The sequence below is a fragment of the Salvia splendens genome, chromosome 1 (genome assembly GCF_004379255.2).
Source record: "Salvia splendens isolate huo1 chromosome 1, SspV2, whole genome shotgun sequence".
Classification (NCBI taxonomy): domain Eukaryota; kingdom Viridiplantae; phylum Streptophyta; class Magnoliopsida; order Lamiales; family Lamiaceae; genus Salvia; species Salvia splendens.
Genome location: NC_056032.1, coordinates 15,841,996 through 15,847,516, shown reverse-complemented (window position 1 = coordinate 15,847,516; position 5,521 = coordinate 15,841,996). Strand labels below are relative to the sequence as shown.

The following is a 5,521-nucleotide window of genomic DNA, read 5'->3' as shown; positions in this document are numbered from 1 at the left end:
ACAGTGTGAGATTTTATGCATTTTTATTTTAAAAGTTTATGTAGAGAGAAAACAAAGGTTATTTGGTGTTATAAAGAGAGCACGAAAGATGAATTGAGAAAGAAAGAAAAAAAATTGTTGGATGTTTTAAAATATAAGAGTTGAGAAAAAAAAAAGTAGTAACGAATTATTTTAATTATTTCCTCAATAGGTAACTAGTCATCTTTTTGGGACTAACAAAAAAATAAAGTGGATCATCTTCAATATAACACGTAGTAATAGTTCTTTCTTTTTAATGCTCCGATGGAAATTATGTAATTATGGGTGTATAATATTTTTTTCATGAGCGTGCCACCATGGATTCGAACCCGAAACATTTGGCCTCATGCATTCCACTCTACCATGTGCTCAAATAATTACTATTTCCTCCGTCCCACTTAAAATATCCACATTCTTGAGTTTTTAGGAGGAGTTGTTAGATGAAGTAAGTAGAAAGAAAAATGTAGTTAAATTTTTTAATAAGGAAAGAAGAAAGAGGGATTTATTTCCAAATTTAGACAATGAATATCTTGAATGAGACAAATTTAAAAAGAAAAGTGGACATCTTGAGTAGGACGGAGAGAGTACTTTCTAGCTAGGACCCGAGGTCACTCAAGAAGTAGGCGTTGAGCCTCGAAGTCAAACCCATATGCTCAAATAATTACTTCATCCATCCATTAATAGTTGGCTCACTTCAACTGAGCACAGATTTTAAGAAATGTAATGAATATTGAATGAGAAAGGATAGTTGTAGGTGAACTATACTTTTATATTAGTTTTATAATAAAATGTTAGTGTGATAAAGTTGGTGAAATGTGTCCATAACCAAAAGATACAAAAATAAATAAAATATTTATTGATGGACGGACGAAAATAACAAAATAGAGTACTACAATTATTGATGAACAGTGTAATTATCTTTTAACTTCTAACCGTAATTAAATCTAGTAATAGTATTTATCTATTTTAAATTAAGAATTTTTAGATAGGTTTAGCTTTGCCAAGTCTTAAAAAAGTGAGATGCCCACCTTAGTATGCAACTAAATTAACAATGAAGTTCAAGTTAGTTCATAATTAGACGTTATCGATATGGTTGCTTGATGATTAAAATAGTGGGTAAAATATATAAAGTAATTAAAAAAGACATCCGATGGCATGCATTAATCTATTTTTTTTATCTCATTTTCAATATATGATTAAAATAGTTGGTAAAATATATATAGTAATTAAAAAAGACATCCGATGGCATGCATCAATCTATTTTTTTTTTATCTCATTTTCAATATTATGAATGTACAATTGAGCAAACTTGGGAGAACAACCATTCAACAACAATAAACTACCAATTAAGTGGTAGTTCGATGACAAAAACAGGAGGTGGACTATTATCAGTTTTACATCCGATCGAAGTTAAACAGAACATAGAATTATACGATTGATTATTTTTTTATTAGTGAAAACTTTTAAAGTCTTTAGAAGCATATGATCTTTAATTATATAGTGTTAATGTGTGTTTTCAATTTTTGTACATATTTATAAAAGATTTTAATTAACATTTTAAAGATAACTTGAATAATGATTATTTTTATTTTCTATTTTTATGCTTAATAAATGAATATTGTATATTTAAAAGAAATATAATGTGTAGCATATTGCACGAGTGAGATACTAATTAAAACTAATAACTAAAGATAAAGTCTTGACGCTTAAGTCGAAGATAAGAATTAAATCAAATGAGACTGTTTTTCTACATTAATATAGTGGAATACTACGTATCTAGAGCAAAATGTAAGTTCATACAATATGAATTTGACTACATGCAAAAAATGAAATGGACATTTGAATTGCAATAAAAAAATGGAGTGGGCTAAAAAATACCCTGAACAAATAAAAACCTATAAATCAGCAAAGAAATGGTAATTATTTGAATCAACAAGAATGAGCCTCAGCGCAGCAATCGCGGCTACAAGAGACATGCATCCAAAGAAGACAACATTTAGCCAATGCCAATTCTTCTGCAGCGAAGTCAGCTTGTGTTTCCGCGCCACCAGATACATGTGGTTTGCCAGAATTAACGTGAGAGGGAACGTGCTCAGCGCCCCGGTGAGGCTCATGAAATTGCCCAATAATGGCAGCAGTGCTGAGACGAAGGTCGTTATTCCCAAGTAGCCGCCTCTTACCACAATTCTGAAAGACAGGTTGCGTGCTGCTAGCGCGCTTCCTTTCAGCTCATACTTCGTATCCAAATATTCGTACATTGGACTTGCAAAGATCTGTATGGAATATGAATCAAGCAAAAGTAAACGGAACCTCCGTGGATACATGAGGATGTGAGGATTAGGGCTTACGTGCAAAGCAATGATAGTGTGCAGGAAGGCTGCGATATTCGCTGTGGCCTTCAACCAGACTGGGCCATGAACATTGTGCAGCAAGTAGGCCGATGCCTCTGATCCATACGCCCAGTAACCAATGAAAGTGCAGCATACATCGGAAGAACTCCAGCTGTGAACTGGAAATACAGAGCTTTCAACATGTTGTCAACAACAGGCTGCCTCACGGTTGCCTGTCAAGAAGGTGAGTCGATATGATCAGTCTGCGCTACCACACTAATTGTTTTATCATCGTGAGTTCTTTCTAGATATCTGCGTATTAAACAAAAGAAATGCATGAACGAAGCTCGTCTCAAGAAATTGAGGTTTCTGTAGGACCTGTATTTCTGGAAGCATTCCAGTATTGAAAGCAAAAACGAGGTTAGCTGATGCGCCGATGATGGTGAAAATTTTGTTTGTAGTTGTTCCATGAATGCTGTAGTCTCGAGGAGGAGCTTCTATGACTGTAAAAAAAATCACTTACTCAGCATCTGAAATCGATATTCCAAAATGACGATATCCACAAAGAAACAATTCTTTCTTGGAATCCAGCTTTACTATATAAAAAGGACACGGACAAGATGAAGCAATCGAGGAAAAGAGATGGCTATACTATCTTTTAGAACCAGAACACATGCTGTTACAATGTACACCAGACTTAAAATTGTCAAAAATACCAGCCATGCTTGTAGTGCTGATAAATGGGGTACGGCAATTGCAAAAAGGATACATGCGAAGCCAGAAATTGCAATGCAGTGTGGAAGCTTCATGCCAGAATCTTCTTGGAGGAGCGCATAAAGAGCCTGCATATAACATCAGTGGAGTCAAGGGATCAGCCGAAATCTTAATATTTAGCAGTAACCTAAGCTGATGCGATATGTAGTTTGTATAAATAAAAACCGATGATCCAATAGTTCAAACCTCTACACAAGTTAGCAAAGAGCTACATAGACAGCAGCTACTGCTTCATCAATTCCGTTGGTCTTCTAATAGAAACGGAACAATATAGCAAATAAAGTTACCTTAAGGGCACTGCCGGCTAAAATGATGTATCCGACATTGATCATGAAGAGATTAACATACTGCAGCGCCCATGTAATACTGTACGCTTCGTCACCTACACAACAGAAACCTCTATTTAAGTAAAAAATGCCTTCAGCTAGAAAGGATATCAAATTGCATCTCTAACTTGATCATTATTTGCTCTTACCATAGATAAATCCTGCAAGGTCTCTGTATCTGATATGCCTCTTTCCTCCGTATTCATGAAGCTTGGCTACCAACATATTTGCATACAGAGATATCGCTGTTGCTAAAATTAGTCCGACCACACCACCAATCCAACCCAGTGGAACCATAATAGTGCCAGAGTATCCCAACACATACGCACTATTTATCCCCGTCGTTAGCACAAACCCCACCTGGAACCATGAATCTTCACGTGCAACATGAACGATAAACCGGTAGTTAATAGGCCACTGAGCTTTTACATTACTACTAGAGCAACAAAAAATCATATTTAGCCTCAAACATATCAAAGGATCACTCTATTAGATGATGATTCAAGGCATCCCCAAATTAAACTGCCCTAAGATGCATAAAGTAAACAATATCAGAAAACAAAATTCCGAAAATCAAAGTAGTACACAAGGCATTCAATTATTCAATTCAAAGAAAACTAAGGAACAGATTCCCACAGCTATGAATGCGAATTAACACTAATTGCATACAGCAAATTCATGAACCAGAAGATAATTTTACAGTGCAAGGAACGGAAAACAAGAGGCAAATCTCAAAAAAAGGGAGAAAACAATAAACTAAAGTGAAAAAAGAACCTTGGCTAATTTGATGAGCGGTGTCAGAAATCTCAACAATCACAGAATCCTTAGAAGAATAGTTGCCAGAGCCAGAGCCAGAGCCGCCCAGAGCGGCGTCGTTCGATTCAGTAGCAACAACCATTTCTCCGATTCGCAAAAGCGCCGATCTTAAATCATCGTCGTAGTTCGCGGCCAGGCCAGAATTGAGGCGCAATCCACCAACATCAAACACCATACTAACACAACCAAGACAAAATCACACAGTAGGATGCTTACAGAGGGAAGAATCGAGGCCCTCTTGTGTTTCGATTTGCAGCTACCAATTTATATACTTATGGCTTCATGTCAGAGCTCGTCATCCCGTCCACGCAACTTGCTGATTTCATAACTACTTTTTGAGTAAATTTTTTAAAAACTGTAAAAAGAAAATTGGCGCAGTACAATTGTACATATGGTTTATATTTTTTTTACTGATGCTTGCTACTTATATATAAGTAGTTTATTTGATTTTAAGAAAGTTTTGGTTGCTAAAAATAGATCCGTATTTACCTGAGTTGTAATTCGCCAGTAAAAGTAGTAATTAGATCGGCACCCGATCGCGCGAGATCGGGCTCGGCGGAGATCGGGCGTCCATTGCATGCGCCCATTGCAACACGACGTCCGAGCCCGATCTAGCGGAATTTGTAATTTTTTTTTGATTTTTTTATTCTTTATTAAACCAATATAAATACCCTATCCCTCATTCACTTTTCACACACTTACACACAATACTCTCTACTCTACTATCTTTCTCTTCTCTTTTCTCACTTTCATACTTTCAAGAATGGATCTGAGTCAATTCCCAAACCTGCATAGTGTCGACGACGATATGCCGATGTTTGGCGGAGGCAGCGACGACGCCCGTTGGCCCGGCCACAAAGACTACCGGGTCGAGACTCCTGGATTTGTAGGGTCCACTTACGTTTCTGACTCTGAATTCGATCCGTTCTTCAACACCAACGCGTATCGGGTTGAGGACATGAAGCCCAGTTGTGGGCAACCTCCTGCCCCTGTGCTGCCGAGGAGGAAGAAGAAGATGGCGCGGAAGGAAAAGGCGCCATCCATCCCAGTCCCACTCCCATCCAACGAGCCCAGCGAAGAGTACACCACGGGCGTACTGACTACGAGATGGAGGAGTACATGAAGGTGGCTCAGTGTTGGGTCGATATATCGGAGGATTCGATATAGTCCAACAACCTTCGGGCAGGATGTGGGATCGCATTGAGGCCAGATACAACTCGGTGAAACCGAGTTGGGCGTACAAGCGGACCAAGGATC

General features: G+C 37.6%; 1 pseudogene; it reads right to left on the bottom strand.

The window, feature by feature from the left end:
• Positions 1 to 1,760: 1,760 nt before the first annotated feature.
• Positions 1,761 to 4,553, bottom strand: LOC121796687 (annotated as a pseudogene).
• Positions 4,554 to 5,521: the final 968 nt, after the last annotated feature.